This window comes from Ovis aries, chromosome 11 (genome assembly GCF_016772045.2).
Source record: "Ovis aries strain OAR_USU_Benz2616 breed Rambouillet chromosome 11, ARS-UI_Ramb_v3.0, whole genome shotgun sequence".
In the NCBI taxonomy this organism is placed as follows: domain Eukaryota; kingdom Metazoa; phylum Chordata; class Mammalia; order Artiodactyla; family Bovidae; genus Ovis; species Ovis aries.
The window spans coordinates 56,752,546-56,770,444 of record NC_056064.1 but is presented as its reverse complement, the minus strand read 5'-3'; the positions used below and the strand labels follow the sequence as shown (position 1 = coordinate 56,770,444).

General features: G+C 52.1%; 1 long non-coding RNA gene across 1 annotated transcript; it reads right to left on the bottom strand.

Moving 5' to 3' along the window:
- Window positions 1–9,820: 9,820 nt before the first annotated feature.
- LOC132657371 (uncharacterized) lies at window positions 9,821–16,929 on the bottom strand. The gene is made up of 2 exons (XR_009595403.1): window positions 16,732–16,929; window positions 9,821–16,596 (listed from the first exon to the last, which is right to left on the bottom strand). It is a non-coding gene; the product is annotated as an uncharacterized LOC132657371 (long non-coding RNA).
- Between the last annotated feature and the right edge of the window lie 970 nt (window positions 16,930–17,899).

Below are 17,899 nucleotides of genomic sequence, written 5' to 3'. Positions count from 1 at the left end.
AACTTGCTCAACCTCATGTCCATTGAGTCAGTGATGCCATCCAACCATCTCATCCTCTGTCGTCCCCTTCTCCTGCCTTCAATCTTTCCCAGCATCAGGGTCTTTTCCAATGCAGAGCTTCCCTAGAGCTTCCCAAAGGAGCGCAGGTCCTCCACCAGCTGGATTTCAGACTCCATCCTCCAGAACTGTGAGAAGGTTGGTCCTTGTTGGTTTTTGCCACCATATTTCCGGTTCTTGATCACAGCAGCACCAGGGAACTAACGCAGAGACTCATAGAGGCTGAGGGTGAGCCAGGGGATCTGGTCAGACCCCCGACGGGACACTGAGACGCTTGGTAACTATCACATGGGACTAGCTTTCCGCTCAGGCATCTTTTCAACCTGGAGGAGGTCTTGCCTACTCTTTGTTGTTGTGTCCGACTCTTTGCAGCCCCATGGACTGCAGCACGCCAGGCTTCCCTGTCCTTCACCATCTCCTGGAACTTGCTCAAACTCATGTCCATTGAGTCGGTGATGTTCCCACTGGAGAGTACTTCCCTGAGGGCTGGGAGTGGGTCCTGCTTGTCTTTTTACCCCTCAGGGTTTTATTAAACGGTTGATCCAATGAACACTGGCGTCCTGGGGATCCATGCGCAGGAAGTGGCTGGGACTTCAGAGCCGACTCCTTTTCAAGGTGAAGGCTCTTGTGTGGGAAGAATGTTTCTACAGAAGTTTTCTGAGGCCAGAGAATGTAGTGAAGCGTTCCCTTTGAGAGAGTCCTTGTGCACATTCATCTCTGAAGTCACCCAGTGAACGGAGCCGCTGAAAGGGCTTCACACACTTTAATGTGCCCGTGGAGCCCCTGAGGGTCTTGTTAAAAGGCAGATTCGGATGCCGCGGGCCTGGGAGCCTGCATTCCTAACAAGCTCCCAGGGGGAGTCGAGGCTGCTGGGGTCCCTGCACCAGTCTTGGAGTACCAAGCTGTGAATCGTCGGTTGCTTCTGGAAGAGATACTAAAATCACCTGCTCCGACACCCCCGGGACGAACAGAAGGAAATGGAGGCTGAGAAGGGGCCTTGGCTCATCCAAGGTCACGGAGCTGTGAATCAGTACTGATGCTAACCTTAGCAGCTGGCCCTGGCTTGTCAAGGTGAGAAAGAAGGATGGGGGCATGCTTTCCTTTTGAGGTACGAGGGCCCCCCAGATCCCCCCACCCCAACCAGCTCTGCTCCTACTCCCCACCCTCGTCCAGATTTTAAAACAAACGTCAGCTGCCAGGCTGATCGATAGGCCTGCTCATCTGCGAGGTTTGAGGCTCTCTCTCCACAGATGTAATCAGGGCTCCAGAGACGTCCTGGCAGCGGGCTTGTGGGGAGGGAGCGCGGTAATACATTTAATCAAGGAACAGATGGGGAGCTGATAGAGTGTGTAGAGAAATCAGGTTTCTGTGATCACATTGCCTTTCCCCCACTCAGCCTCCGCAGCCCGCGTCCTCCGGCGAGAGCACCCCACGCCGCTCCAGCCCTGCCCTTTCACAAGATGTTTTCCCAGGAACCTCAGGGCCCCCGGAGAGGCGCGTGGTGGGAGTGGGGTGGAGGCTGCTGCCTGTTGAGCCCGTCCCCTTGCCCGGCACAGGGCCCCCCTGTCCCTCGGCCTCCTGCACACCACCTGGATCCCCTCTCCACGCAGAGCCAGTGGAGGCTGGGAAGCGAGGGGACCCATGGGCCGATTGCTGAGTCCTCAGCGTGGTTGGCATCACAGATGCTGTCGGACCCCCTGTCTCCCAGTAGCTTGCAGAGAAGAAACGGGGCTCAGGTATCCACTGAACCCCTGGCCCCCTGCCTAGTTCACAGACCCTCGGCAACACCCCCATTTCCTCTGGAGATATCGGGGTGCCATGAGAAGACATCTCAAGACTCTACGGCTGTGGTTCTCGAGCAGGGTGACAGCCCCTTGGGTACATCTGGCTGTATCTGGAGATGTGGCTGGTGGTCGTGACTCAGGAGGATGCTCCCTACTCCTAGCGGCAGAGGCCAGTGATGCAGATAAATATCCTTCATAGCACAGGGCAGGCCCCGCCACGCAGGACGATCCCATAGATCAGCGTCCGTAGAGCCCGGCCTGAGGAGTCCTGCTCTTGACGGCGAGCCAGGTGCCCTCCAGGCTGACCATCTGTAGGTGGGTTCACAGGGCTTTTTCCATCTGCATCCAGTCCTCAAATCAGCACATTCACTCTCTGCCCAGCTCCTCCCATACCATGCGCGTGCACAAGGGCACATGTGTGTACCAGACAGTGTGGCCCTAAGTGGGTCAGGACCGGGCTGGAGACTGTCGCAGGCAGGATGCTTACCTGGGGCGGGGCTGTGGGCGGCGTCTGGTGTACTTACCGTGATGATGGCACTCAGCCTTCAGGCTGCCCCAGCCGTCGTGTGATTTCAGCAACTGGTAGGTAGTAAATAACTAAATGCACGAGAGGATTTCCCACTGTTTCTTGCAGGTCTGATTTCTTGTTTAGTCCCGGGAAATCCACCTTATAAGCAGGGATCTGGTGGCGGTGGCAGTGGTCAGGGGGGCGGTCTCGGTCATCCTTTGCTCTGCCCACTACTCCTGCCACTGGCTTCACTCTGGACCAGACCTCATTCTGGGACTGGCTCATGATCAGCAGGCCCCAGGGGATGAGCTGATTTGTGATGTCTCCCTTCATGCTGCTGATGGGATTCAACCCTGCCTGATACTGAAGCTATCGGAAGAGCAGAGTTCCTGCCTTTGGGGTCCCTGCCCAGAGCTTGGGGTGACCTCCTTGAAAAGAAGCAGCCTTGAGACCACACTCCTCCCTGCTTGACCTGATCTTCCTAATATTAGGTTTTGTCATTGACATAATGTATTGCTAGTAATAACTTAACCCCCTTTAGGTACTGAGTGTTCATTCCATCCCAGCCTCTGAGCTCCACACAGCTACGTCACTCAGTCTTCTTGGGTATCCTGAGATGGCCTGTGATCCCCATTTAACTAACGAAACTGCAGCCCAGAGAAGGTGAGTCACTGGCTCAGGGTCACAGAGCCAGTAAGTAAGCCAGGCACTCAGGACTTTAACACTTCAGTTCAGTTGCTCAGTCGTGTCTGACTCTTTGTGACCCCATGGACTGCAGCGTGCCAGGCCTCCCTGTCCATCACCAACTCCCAGACCTTACTCAAACTCATATCCATTGAGTCGGTGATGCCATCCAACCATCTCATCCTCTGTCGACCCCTTCTTCTCCTGCCTTCAGTGTTTCCCAGCATCAGGGTCCCTTGACTGAATCCAAAAAGCATCCTCCTAGCAGCCCTTCTCTCCAGTATCCGTTGCCCCTCAAGATGGTCCTCACACCCAGCATTACCTGGAAGCTGGTTAGATAGGCGGAGTCCCAGCCGGCCCCTCGCACTGACTGCGCTCGCCCTGCAAAGACCCTGGGGACCCAGCCGTGTGTTCCGATGGGTCCGCGCTCTCTGGTCTCTGTCCTGACACATGTCCAGGGCAGCTTTCCAGGAGGGTGGGGCTGGGGCTGGGGTGGGAGGAGGAGGCAGAGGATGCTTATGTGGTGTTAGAAACCCCGGGGGAACTGGGTGGGCTCGGAGTGCGCCTGGGCCAGTATGGTTCCGCTTATGGAGTGTTTCCCAGGCCGACCTCGCAAGCTGGACACCACCTGTGTCTGGTCCCATCCTGACCTCTCTCTGGATATTCGAAAAGGCTGGTTTCCTACTTGAGAAACCCCCCTCCCCGGATCCCTGACCCTTCACCTGACCCCTGAGGACGCGGTTGTTTCGTCTGCTTTCTAGGCCCCGAGGAGCCCGGTCTCCCGTCTTCAGGAACAAGCTTCCCTAGGATCCCCACATTCTGAGACTTCTCCCAACCACTTTCTGCGTTTTGTTCCTTGTAACTGTCTTTCCCTCTCATTGGAAACCCTTTCATCTCCCGTTTGGGCTGGGACTTGGGGCCTCTCTAGGGCCTCTGGGGTGTTGTTACCGTTACCAATTAGAATATAAAAGTGAAGCCATTTATCAAAGGTACACAGACAGCAATACACGGCTGCGCCGCAGGGAGAGTGGGCTGGCAGACCCAGACGCAGCTGCTTGCAATGCCCACCGCCTCCACCATGCACGTTGGGAGGAGGCCAGCGATCGTGAACAGACGTTTCCCTGTGGCCCCACAGGTAGGTGGTCGTATTTCCACTTCACACTGGAGCCGCAAAGACGTAAGTGGCTCCCTTAAGTTGCGTGAGTAAGTGTATAATTACAGCTAGAGAGAGGCAACAGCCAGATTAAACCTCTGATGCCTACTTTGGCCCGTTTCCTTTTTCATTCCAAGTGAGGAGCATCAGCTGAGAAGTCAAGCTCTCTATGGGGTGCCGTAAGTCTCCATGTATCTGGAAAATTCTGCAAGCAGGTTGCTTTAATGAAAGGCTGCACAGACTCTAAATGTATTTATCCATTTCAGCTGTAGATCTGTTCAGCTGTGAGACAATGCAACGGGTCATTGTATAGGGAGGTGACTCCACCCAATGGAAAAAGGCCAGAACTCGCGTGGGGTGAACTGCCACCTGCCTCTCGGTGGCGGGAGGCAAAGATCTTCAACTCTTTGCTGAAGTTTTCCTGCTGAAAAGGAAGTAGACATAGTCTAAATTGTGAGAAGGTTATCTGAGGACCAGTAAGTAGAATTAGTAAGGAGACATTTGAATTTATAATTGTAACAGTTAACAATAGTAAGAGCTGGCATTCCTGAGCACTTAGAGTGTTTCAAGCATATGGATTGTTCTCCTTCCATTGTTCCCACCTTGGTCTGAAGATAAGAACCCTCCAAAGGGGACGTGTTGGGGAAGCAAGCTTCACTTCTCCCTAAAGGTCTGACTGGAAGCACCTCACATCAGCTGGGCCGTGTCCTCCATGAGGGCACGTGCTCCTTCCGCCCCCTGGCACCTCCCAGCAAGAGCCTGATGAGAAGGACAGGCTCTGGCTTGGTTTCCTGCCCCATCTGGTCACCACGCTCAGGGCTGGCCCGAGGCCTGGCCTCCCTCACCTGCCGGCAGCCACCACGCTCGGCCTCCTGGAAACAGTTCTTCCTTCCATTCATGCTGGGGTCTGCCAGGCAGCCTCCGCCTTTGGCCCCGAGTTCACACTGGTGGTGACATTTCGGTTGGACCCACATCCGTGGAGTCTTAAGAGCCATGTTAGTGCTGTTGTTGAGCTTGTGATGAGAAGGGGGCCCAACAAGGAGACCATCCAAGCTGGAGGGGGCTGCATTCGAGTGGGTGTCCCCCACCCCCAGTTTGGGAGGCATTAGGGCAAGAGCTGCCCGGGTTGAGGGGTGTCCTGGGGACCTGCCTCCTTGGAAGATTTCCTCTAGCTCTGACTCCAGGCTCACCTGCTCTCTCTCCCGAGGTGTACCTGATGCTCCTTGAAGTTGGGGACACCTATTCCCTGTCCCTCCCTGGGAGGCCTGGCTGACCAAACAGGGAAGGTCAATGCCGGGAAGCTGCCTCACCGAGCTCCCCAGGCCCTGGGAGTGGACTGAGAGCCCCCAAGTCAGTGGCCTTGGTCCCCACCAGGAAACCCCCACCTCTCAGGGATGGAAGCAGCGAAAGCTTTGCTTTTTAAAAGAATAACATGCAAATCGGTTGTCTGACTGCAACACTCCCAGAGGGAGATCCCAGCCCAACCTGCCAGCGCTGACAGCGGGCGAGGGAATGCTGACAAATGCCGCCGCCACGCCGTCCCAGCGCCGCGTCGGAGGCGAGACTGGGGCTCTGCGTTGCGGCGTCTACTTTGTTTTCCTGGGGGAGGCTGGACGCTCGCGAGCCAGCCAATGTGGGGGATCACCCGTCACTGTAGATGCGGACTCTGAGGCTCAGCCAAGGTCAGTAGGCCAGGCGTCTACCTGGGCTCCTGGCCCTCTTGGCGTGATTAGAAACGCAGAGCTAGTTCTATGATTACTCGAAGGGGAGGGGTTCTGTCTGCTTGTTCCAGGCTGTATCCTGAGGGTATAGTGTAATGTCTGGCACATAGCAGGTGCTCAAGAAATGAGCATGGATGGAACTTCCCTGGTGGCCTGGTGGTTGAGATGCTGTGCTGCTGATGCAGGGGGTGTGGGTTCAATCCCGTCAGAAACTTAGATCCCACGTGCAGTGCAGCACAGCCAAAAGATTTTTTAAAAAAAGAAAGAAAGAAACGTGTACTGGATGAATTGGTGGTGACTGGGGTCAGGAAGGGGAGGCCACCAACACTCAGCTGCCCCCGCCACCCCTAAACAGGGCACACGGCTTGAATAGGTCTCCCTGGGCAGAGCCATTTGGCCAGAATATAGCACCACAGGGCCGCCCCAAGAGCAGACACCCTCCAGGTCCCAGGCCCTGTGCCATCAGCAGCTGAGCCTGCTACTTTATCCACAGGTTGGGCTGGCATCTCTCGGAGGTCTACGGCTCCTAGAAAGTGGTCCAGGAAGGCCAAGGCTGCACTGACCAACCCTGAGCACTTGACGTTGGCTTCATTTTGTCTTTAGCTTGCAGAGGACATGGATTTCACGTGAGGCTGAGATTAGTCCTGACTTGGCCAACCCTATACCTTACCCACTGTCCCCTCAAAGTTGTCATTTTCTCATCTGCAAAAAAAGACAATGCAGTCAACCCTTGAAAACCATGGGTTTGAACTAGGTAGGTCTACCACTACACAGTTTTTTGTTTTTTTGTTTTTTTTTCAGTAACTACAATACCTGTATAGGACAGAAATGGTATGTCGATAAAGGACAGAAATGGTCTGGACCTAACAGAAGCAGAAGATATTAAGAAGAGGTGGCAAGAATACACAGAAGAACTGTACAAAAAAGATCTTCATGACCCAGATAATCACGATGGTATGATCACTCACCTAGAGCCAGACATCCTGGAATGTGAAGTCAAGTGGGCCTTAGAAAGCATCACTACAAACAAAGCTAGTGGAGGTGATGGAATTCCAGTTGAGCTATTTCAAATCCTGAAAGATGATGCTATGAAAGTGCTGCACTCAATATGCCAGTAAATTTGGAAAAATCAGCAGTGGCCACAGGACTGGAAAAGGTCAGTTTTCATTCCAATCCCAAAGAAGGGCAATGCCAAAGAATGCTCAAACTACAGCACAATTGCACTCATCTAACACATTAGTAAAGTAATGCTCAAAATTCTCCAAGCCAGGCTTCAGCAATATGTGAACCGTGAACTCCCTGATGTTCAAGCTGGTTTTAGAAAAGACAGAGGAACCAGAGATCAAATTGCCAACATCTGTTGGATCATCAAAAGAGTTCCAGAAAAACATCTATTTCTGCTTTATTAACTATGCCAAAGCCTTAGACTGTATGGATCACAAGAAACTGTGGAAAATTCTGAAAGAGATGGGAATACAGACCACCTGACCTGCCTCTGGAGAAATCTGTATGCAGGTCAGGAAGCAACAGTTAGAACTGGACATGGAACAGCAGACTGGTTCCAAATAGGAAAAGGAGTACGTCAAGGCTGTTTACTGTCACCCTGCTTATTTAACTTATATGCAGAGTACATCATGAGAAACACTGGGCTGGAAGAAGCACAAGCTGGAATCAAGATTGCCGGGAGAAATCTCAATAACCTCAGATATGCAGATGACACCACCCTTATGGCGGAAAGTGAAGAGGAGCTAAAAAGCCTCTTGATGAAAGTGAAAGAAGAGAGTGAAAAAGTTGGCTTAAAGCTCAACATTCAGAAAACAAAGATTGTGGCATCTGGTCCCATCACTTCATGGGAAATAGATGGGGAAACAGTGGAAACAGTGTCAGACTTTATTTTGGGGGGCTCCAAAATCACTGCAGATGGTGATTGCAGCCATGAAATTAAAAGACGCTTATTCCTTGGAAGAAAAGTTATGACCAACCTAGATAGCATATTCAAAAGCAGAGACATTACTTTGCCAACTAAGGTCCGTCTAGTCAAGGCTATGGTTTTTCCAGTGCTCATGTATGGATGTAGAGAGTTGGACTGTGAAGAAAGCTGAGCGCCGAAGAATTGATGCTTTTGAACTGTGGTGTTGGAGAAGACTCTTGAGAGTCCCTTGGACTTCAAGGAGATCCAACCAGTCCATTCTAAAGGAGATCAGTCTGGGTGTTCATTGGAAGGACTGATGCTAAAGGTGAAACTCCAATCCTTTGGCCACCTCATGGAAAGAGTTGACTCACTGGAAAAGACTCTGATGCTCGGAGGGATTGGGGGCAGGAGGAGAAGGAGATGACCGAGGATGCGATGGCTGGATGGCATCACCGACTCGATGGACATGAGTCTGAGTGAACTCCAGGAGATGGTGATGGACAGGGAGGCCTGGCGTGCTGCGATTCATGGGGTCTCAAAGAGTCGGACACGACTGAGCAACTGAGCTGAACTGATGGTACCTGTATTTTCATTTTCGCGTGAGTGCTCAGTTGCTAAGTTGTATCCGACTCTTCCTGACCGCCATGGACTGTAGCCCACCAGGCTCCTCTGTCCATAAGATTTCCCAGGCAAGAATACTAGAATGGGTTGCTATTTCCTCCTCCAGGGGATCTTCCCACCCCGTGAATTGAACCTGTGTCTCCTGCATTGACAGGTGGATTCTTTACCACAGAGCCACCTGGGAAGCCCAATTTTCACTTTACAGATCTTTAAAGTTGTCAGCATTTGTGTTCAGTTAGAGATCATGACATGTGAAATCAAAAGAATGAGGGTATGAATCCTGATTCTATCTAAACTCTTTGAGCTTCCTACCCTTGGGTGAGTCTTTTATCAATTCCTTTGTTTTGCGGGGCGGAAATAGCAGGGTGAGGAGTTTTGATGGTGTGGGGGTCTGCATCTTATCCCCTCCATTGTTGATGGGTCAACTCTGTATGTAACACCCTTAGAATATTGCCAGGCAAGAAGCAATCAGTCAAGAGATTCAGCCTGCAGACATTATCACAGATTAATTTTCAGCCGGTATCATGGACAAGGCAACAACGGGAAAGTCCTGGCTCTTGGGCCAGGTGCCTGGGCCTTGTTTCTGTCCATACTCCCCACGTGACTCTGCTCATCCGTCCAGCAGGCTCCAGCTGGAGGCCTGGGAGGAGTGGTCAATGTGTTCAGAGAAACTGCCACTCCATTTCCCTTCTTTTCAAGGACCTCCTTCCACGGCTGGATTTCAGAACGCATTCCCTGGCTGTAGCTGGAAGGGATGCAAAGACACCCCAGCCGTGCCCCCAAAAAGGGGAGCAGGAAGTACAGGCAGCCTCAGCCTCAGAGAACTGACACCCTGAGGCCACTACTGTCCTGGGCAGCTGTGCTCCCAGTGACCCACCAGGTGGAGTCTAAGGCCTGGTCACTTGGGCCCAGCACTAACTCTGCCTGCCCTGCTTGCTCCCGCCCCTTTGCAAGGCTGATCCCTAGTAAACAATGGGTACCTTGGCATTCAGTGCTCATTTCCGGAGACTCTGACCTAGACCAGCCTCCCTTCTCCAGGCATGTCACTGAGCGTCCCTCTCAGTCCCACCCCTGGCAGGAAAGCTCCCTCCCAGGGGCCCCTTGCAGCCCTCTCCTCCCTCCTCACTGCACCTCCAACCCCCTACCCTAGCTCAGCTCTCATCTCACCTGAACGCATCTCTCCTCTCCCTTCTCGCCAAGTCCCATCATTTCCCTGTTGCCAGTTGTCTGAGGAATTGTTTACCACCATAAACCACAATACAACTCCATAAATATGTTATTTATCCTTCTTATTATTATCCCCCATTATTTATTTCTGAAACTCTATTATTAAATCTGTAAAGTGTTCGGTGATACACTGGCAATGAAAGACACTCCATAAAGGCGAGTTTATGAGTATTATTACTCTGTGATTAAAACAAGGAAGAAAAATGAACAGCATGAAATCAAACCGGATTCCCTCTCACCTGCAGGGGCCCCTGCTTTTAGGTGAAGGATGGCCCCCAGGCCTGGGCTGGGTGCAGGCTCTGTCTTCCTCGTCGGTAGCCCTCCTGGCCAGTTCCCTTCACGGTGGCTGTCAGTGACACCTGAGAGACACACGGATTTGCAGGAGGCTCCGTCACCGGGTGGAGTTTGTTCTGGGCAAAGCAAAAGCGATTCCGTTTGCAGTCTTACTTTTCGCCATCAGTCACCGCCAGTGACACGAAGAGGTAATAGAAGTGCCCAGGAATCCTGCATTTTATTTCCACTCGGCAGCATTTCTTTTGCAGGGAAACATAAATTCGGCTGATTTTTGTGCAGATTTTGCAAAAATGGTCTCTCTCCTTCTCACTCTGTGGACCTACATGATGCAAGGACAAAGGGATGATTCCGCCTGGAGGTCGGAGGTGGTCTCAGCCTCATCAAGGGGGAGACGTAGGGAAGGAACGGCGGGCCCCGTGGACAGTTGCCTGGTCTGTACACAGTATTAACAGGTTAGGGAGCTGGGAGTGGGAGGCTTTCTGCATCACCTGGCCACATCCATCCTTTGGTGCAATGGTTCTCAAAATGTGGTCCCTGGACCAGCTCAGCACCCCCCGGGCACTTGTTGGAAATGAGAACTCTCAGACTCCACTCCAGACTGACCAAGTCACAAACTCTGGGGGTAAAGTCCGGGAATCTGAACAAGTCCTCCAGGTGGTTCCAGCGCAGCGCAGACTGGGAGAATCACTGGGTGAGCACACTGGATTCAAAGGGCCTCCAAACCAGTCCATCCTAAAGAAGATCGACCCTGAATATCCCCTGGGAGGACTGGTGCTGAAGCTGAAGCCCCAGTACTCTGGCCCTCTGATGCTAAGAGCCGACTCATTAGAAAAGACCCTGATGGTGGGAAAGGTTGAGGCCAAAAGGAGGAAGGGGCAGCGGAGGATGAGATGGTTGGCCAGCATCACTGACTCAATGGACACAAGTTTGAATAAACTCTCGAAGATAGTTTATTCCTCCGAGATAAACTCTTGGAGGACAGAGGAGCCCGACGTGCAGCGGTCCATGGGGTGACAAAGAGTGGGACACGCTTAGAAACTGAACGGCAACAACAAACAGCATCTACGAGGAGCTTGTTAGGAAGACAGAGCGTAAGATTCCCCCAGGATCTACTGATTCCGAAGCAGCATTTCCGCAAGCTTCCCAGGTGCTCTTTTGCCCGTCAAAGCTGAAGAGGCACTGCTGTGGTGTCTTCACCGCTCTGCTCAGGTCTAGGGGACGGAGGCAGGGCCGAGCTTGTGAGGGTGGAGGTGGGGACTGGAGCTGCGAGGTGATGGCAAAGCCCGCGGGACCTTTAGGGATGAGGGACCTGGGGCAATTGGAGTTGGGCGTCTGGGGATTGAGAAAGGCACAAATCATTGCACCTGACTCGAACTTTCCCCATATCAGAATTAAAGGTGAAAATCATCTCAACGGGCTGAACCTGGGATGTCTGACTTCTTAGGAACCAAACTGACATCTTGTCATTGTTGTCAAATCATTATGACAACCTCACCAAGAGAAAGCACAGCAGAACACACAATCTGATTGTTTTGTGATGGCCTTTGGATAATTTTATACACTCCGGGATGGCACAAAATCCCACCGACTCGTCACCGGGTTGAGATCTGTTGCTATGGAAACCACTAGATGGAGAGCCGAGACTGGGATCTGGACCCCATTCCCCCTCTGACCCAGCATGTGACTCGAGGCAAAGTCAGCCCACTTGTCGGTCGCTCACCCCCAACTCCTTACAGCAGAAACTAGTCTGTGGATTGTGGGTGAGCTGGTGTGATCCTGGGCAGAAAGGGCCCAGGGCTTCTTACCCTGCCAGCTTGCTGGCATCTCTCGGCTCCCAATTCTTAGATGTCTGTTCTGTCCACGCTCAGGGGTTCTCGTCTCATCTTCTCGTGTTGGAGGAGGTAGTGTCATCAGCCCCATTTTACAGGCGTGAAAAAGGAGGGACAGGGAGGTCAGGATCTTCCGTAAGGTCACACCGCTCCTGAGAGGCTGAGCCACGGTTTGAATCCAGCCTGCGAGCTTTCAAAACCCTCCGTCATCCATAAAGAATGGGTCACAAAGAACTCTGCTCAGTACTCTGTAATAACCTAAATGGGAACAGACTCGATAAAAGAATAGATACACAGGTACGTATAAGTGAATCTCTTTGCTGTACACCTGAACTAACAGCACGTTGTTACTCAACCACACTCAGATACAAAATGAAAATTAAAAAATAGTAAGTACACAAAGAAGAGTGGATCAGATGACTTCCATTCTCTCCTGCCTCCGTTTGCGCAGCTATGAAATAGGGAGAAGGAGGTTCTCTTCGGTTCTCCTCCTGAAGTTTGCTGTGAAAACGAGAATTCACCGTCTTTAAGGGCTTCCAGCCACGGGGAAGGCAGGGCCTCCTCCCCACCTCCCCTGTGCCCAGTCTGACGTTTGGCTAGCTGGTGAGTGTGGCCAGTGGCCTTTCTGATGGGTCAGTCCCTGGGCCTTGCTAATTGTCAGTTCCTCGGAATATCTCCCCCATCTCTGATGCAAGAGCTGGTTGGGTGGGTGTGAAGATGTGACTCAAAGTTTGCTTGGCAACTTTCTGCCTTCGCGAGAGAACTATTAGCAGTGGGGACACGGCTTGGAGGAAGGAGATGTGATGAATGGAGCCTCTACATTACCTCGGGGGTGACACTGCTTGATTAAGCTAAGTACTTGCGGTGGCACCTCAGCTGGCAATTGCTCATCTATTTATCTCAGGAGAAGAACTGATGCTTGCAGCTACACACTTCTTCATAAACTCCAGATGCTTCCCAGCTCAGTCTGGCCTGGACACAGCCGCCCCAGGGACGTGACGTTCCATCACCTTCAAGTGACCGCCCAACCCCGAGACCATGGCTCCCCTGTGCCGGGGAAGCTGCCCCACCTGTGATGTGGTCACTGTCCCCCTTCCACAGACATGTGCCCTCCTCACTGGCTGACCGCCCAGGAAGCCACAGGGCTGGGCTCAGGGAGGCCACCGCCAAGGTAGCAAGGTGGCTGGGCTCCCCAACCTCCAGGGCCTTCAACCCCTCAAGGAGTTTCCTGGGGTGAGGCCAGGTGGGCCCTCACTCTTGCTGGAAGGTGGGGTACAATAGGGCCAGGAAAGTTCTGAGCCTACTGCTTGCAGAAGGCCTGGCTGGAGTCCATACGGGCATTTCTGGGGAGACACACAGCCCTCCTGGAGTGGCGGCCTGGGTACTGAGTGTTGGGGACAGCAGCTGCCATCGCTGCAGACGCCCTGGGCCAGACACGGCCAGGCCTTCCGGTGCTCCTCACCCTGAAGGGACAAGCTTCCCACCCGTTCCTGCTCTCCTCTCCTTGTCTCTGCTGGAACCACAGGATGAGGTCGCTGGAAGGGCTCTCTGGGTTAAAACTCAGGCCATGATTGGTACACATATACAACGGAAGAGTCCCTGGAGAAGGGGTAGGCTACCCACTCCAGTATTCTTGGGCTTTCCTGCTGACTCAGATGATAAACAATCCTCCTGCAAAGCAGGAGACCTGGGTTCAATCCCTGGGTTGGGAAGACCCCTTGGAGGAAGACATGGCAACCCACTCCAGTATTCTGACCTGGAGAATCCCATGGACAGAGGAGCTTGGTGGACCACAGCCCATGGGGTCACAAAGAGTCACTCAGCCATTAGAAAGAATATAAAAATGCCCTTTGCAGCAATGTGGTTGGACCTAGAAATTGTTATACTGAGTGAAGTAAGTCAGACAGAGGAGAAATATTTGACAGCATTTATATGTGGAATTGAAAAGGAAATTATACAAATGAACTTACTTACAAAACAGAAACAGCTTCACAGACTTAGAGAGCTGACTTAGGGTTGCCAGGGGGTAAGAGCAGGCAGAAGAGATGATCAGAGATTTGGGACGGACATGTGCACTCTGCTGTATTTGAAATGGGTAACCAACAAGGACCTACTGTCCAGCACAGGGAACTCTGCTCGATGCTATGTGGCAGCCTGGATGAGAAAGGAGTTGGAGGAGAATGGTGCATGTATATGTATGACGGAGTTGCTCTGCTGTTCCCCTAAAGCTACCATAACAGCGTTAATTGGCTACACCCCAATACGAAATAAACTGATGTCATTGAGTTAAAAGAAAAAAAACCACTCAGGCCATGGGACGTGCCTGTTGAGGAGCTGTGTCCAGACCAACCATGTTGAAAGGCAGGTCCTTCGGCTCCAAGAGGAGGCCCCGCTGAGGCCCCTGAGGAGCAGATGCTTGCGTCCATTCCTACATATTCGCTCGTTCTGTTATCTACTCACTCATTTCTTCAACGCCCTTTTGTGGACTGCCATGTGCCAGACGGCCATAGGCACAGAGGATGGAGCTTGGGCCCCAGGCGGGTTAACAAGCTGAATGACCACCCCCACCCGCAACCCCCGCCTGCCCCAGGCTAGAAGAGCAGCCCAGGGAGGGTCAGAACTGCCCGGGGAAAGACCTGGTGGCCCCAAGCGTTTGTTGAATGAACAAAAGAACTGATACACAGCTAAAGAAAACCAGCTGGACCCCCAGGGGCCAATAAAATCTGGGAGGGTCCTGCCTGGTAACTAGGTCCCTGGAAGTCTGTGCCTTCAGCACCGCGGTCCATCTCTTGGCACTCCCGCCCTTCTTGAGACTGAACTTGAATCTTCAGGCATTTGGTTTTCTCACCACCTGAGAGCTGGGTCCCTTCCATCAACCATCCCACTGAGGACCAGGGGTGATCTGCCACCTGCCTCTCTCGGCACCTCTCCAGATCAACTCCACATTTACCAATGAGTCATTTATTTCCTCCCTGGAAATGTATGGATTGCTGGAGTTAGAGGTGAGTTATGAGACTGGGAGAACCTCAGTTTCAACCTGGGCAGTATTTCAACCTGGGCAGCTCTGCAGCAGGTTGCCACGCAGCTGCTATGATACTCCCCAGCCTCAGGGGGCCACCTCCGCCAGGAAGTCCAGGGAGCTGGGGATAGAACTGGGGAGGCGTCCTCTCCAGACTCCAGTCCCAGGAGCCCGTCTTTGCTACGTGCCTGGAAAGCATGGGGATCCGCAAGGCAGAGCAGTCAAGCCCATAATAAATGATTCTGGCTTTTGATGGACCTGCTCTTCTGGGGGGCTTCCCAGGTGGCGCTAGTGGTAAAGAACGCACCTGCCAAGGCAGGAGACATAAGAGACGTGGGTTTGTTCTCTGGATCGGGAAGGCCCCCTGGAGGGCATGGAAACCACTCCAGTGTTCTTGCCTGGAGAATCCCATTGACAGAGGATCATAGCGGGCTATAGTCCATGGGGTCGCAAAGAGTCAAACACAACTAAAGCAACTTAGCAATCAGGCACGCTCCTCTCAGCTCTTAGAAGTGGGACCTTGCTGAGAACCAGGCTTGGGGTGGGAACCATCTCTCCCACCTGGGCCTCTCTGGGGAAGAAGCATCTGGAAAGGGCAAGTGCCCACCCCAAGGATCACACCAACTTACCTGTTTGCCTCTGAGTTTATAGGCTGTGGTAAACACCTCAGGGACAAAGCTGCCTCCTTCGTCCCCACCCGCTTCCCCTCCACCCAACTCAGACTCCCTTGCTCATGAATGCCAACCCGCAAAAATAGCCCCCCGGCTTCCAACCCCTGCAAGAGGCAGATACGTAATGACAGAGCGACTCGGTGCAGAGGTAACAAATTGTCCATATTATAGCACTTTACATCTTGATATCCATTCTCCTCAACGGGCTTATCTGTAAACCGACCGAATTCACACTGGGATGCTAAGAAAATAGCTGTCATATAATAGATGGGGTCTCCTGGAAAATGAACATTTACAAATGGCTGTAGCATTTACTTAAAATGTCATGCCAATTGCTTGCTGTTGTCTTTATGCAATGAGATTGATTTTACTGCTCCTTTGAGTCCTCAGCCTTGATGGGTAGTTTTTAATGCAGCAAGGAGATGCTTTTTGTGTTTAATCTATAAATAGAGGCTGTGAGGGCATGGGCTCTTGAAGGTGCAGCTTTGGAAGGGTCCAGGCCTCTTTTCCCAGGACACTCTTCTTTTTTTTAAGCCCCCTCCTCTTCCCTCTGGGAGAAGCTGGACCTGGGCAGGGTCTGCACTGATCTTATTCATGTATTCAAATGTATGCAGATGTATGCATTCTGTTTAACAAGTTAATTCATTTGCCAGGCCAGGCAGTTCGGGGTTTTCACAGTGTAATACCCACACTTGATTCTCCCTTCCATACCCAATTATGCCCTAGGGTTTTACTAGGAGAGAGTTTATAGAGTTGGAGCCTAGGGAGGGTTGGGGGTAGGGACAGCTTGCCTCTTGCAGAAAATGACCTCAAAGTGTCCTCAGGGTGATTGCAAGGGCTCTGGCGTCCTTGAAGCCACAGAAAGCTGGCCGCATGGACGTTACTTGAAAAGTTCGCAGTTTACCACTCTCCTCACCCCAGCTCATCCCCAACGTGGCCACTTTTTCCTTTACCTCCTGAAAAACTGCACAAGTATCCTTGATTGGCAGTCCCTGCTGGGGGAACACAACTTCCTGCTTGTTCCTGGACCCGATGCTGTATGTCCCCTACAGAGCACGGCACACGCCGCCCCCAGACACCACGCCCGTGTCCCCAGCTGAGTTTGGCATCTTCCTCCTAAAGGAAGCACAAAGATAAAGCTGGGTGAACAAGTCCACTTTGATTCTCCCTCACATCTTTCCCGGGAAGATTTTCTATAGCGTTTAGGAGCCAGCGTATCACCCTTTTCCATCTCAAGAACCCCAGCCACACCTGCAGGGGAGCCGCCTTTTCATCCAAGCTGTTCAGAGTTTGAAGATCTGAGTAAGATCCACGTTGCCTTTACATGCCAGCTTTTTCTGCGTCGGGGGTATTGGAAGCACCTGGCTGCTTCTCATCGTTAATGGCGACGGTAAGTCTTCACTTGGTGTCCCATCCCACAGGAGAGCGTGTGCGTTCTTCACGCTGCAGGATCCTGAGAAGCAGACAGGATGTGTGGGCATCATCTCTACTCCTTTGTTCAGCACATATTTATGAGCACCTACTCTAAGCCAGGGGCAGTGCTGGGGGCTGAGAACAGATCAAGAAGCCCAACAGACTTGGTCTCTGCTCTTGAGGGCATCTCCGTATCCTGTTGGGGATGGAGAAGTGACTGCTGCAGCCCTGACAGGTCAGGGACCTGCTACACACGAGCCCACAGGTGGGCTGCTTTCCCAGTCTTGGTGGTCGTAGCTGGGGAAGCATTCAGGGAGGGCTTCCTGGAGGAAGTGCTATGGAAGCGGAAGCCTGAGGGATGAATAGGAGCTAGCCAGTTTAGGATCAAAAAAGGGCAAAACACAAAGATAGTGTTTTCCAGTGGAGGGGACAGTACTTGCCACGGAATTGGAGCTCAGAGAGAGTAAGACTTTCCCAAGTCACATGGCTAGGAAGGGAATATGATACCAGTTTCTTTAACCAACCTATTTTTGCAGTCCCCCATCAGTGAATTCTACAGGTAGGGAAACAGAAGCTCTGGCCAACAAAAGTTTCTGACTCTGGGGTCACCCTTCCTCTTAGTAGGCTGAGCATCAACAAGCCAGCACTTCCAAGGAAAATGATCACTGCCCAGACAGACTAGACAGCTGTGGTTATCAATGCTGGTCTGAAAACATGATTAGACAGAGTCTAAATAATGGTTTAGATTAATCATCTGAAAATGACCCTCAACAGAAACAAGGAAATAACAGAGAAAGCCAATGTGTGGAATCTAAAAAGAAATGACACAATCCTTTTTATGACACAACAAAGAAATGGATTTATTCACAGAACAGAAATAGACTCACAGACTCAGAGAAAGAACTTGTGGTTACCAGAGGGGGAAGGGATAGTTAGGGAGTTTGGGGTCGACATGTTCAAACTGCTAAATTTAAATTGGATAATGAACAAGGACCTACTGTGTAGC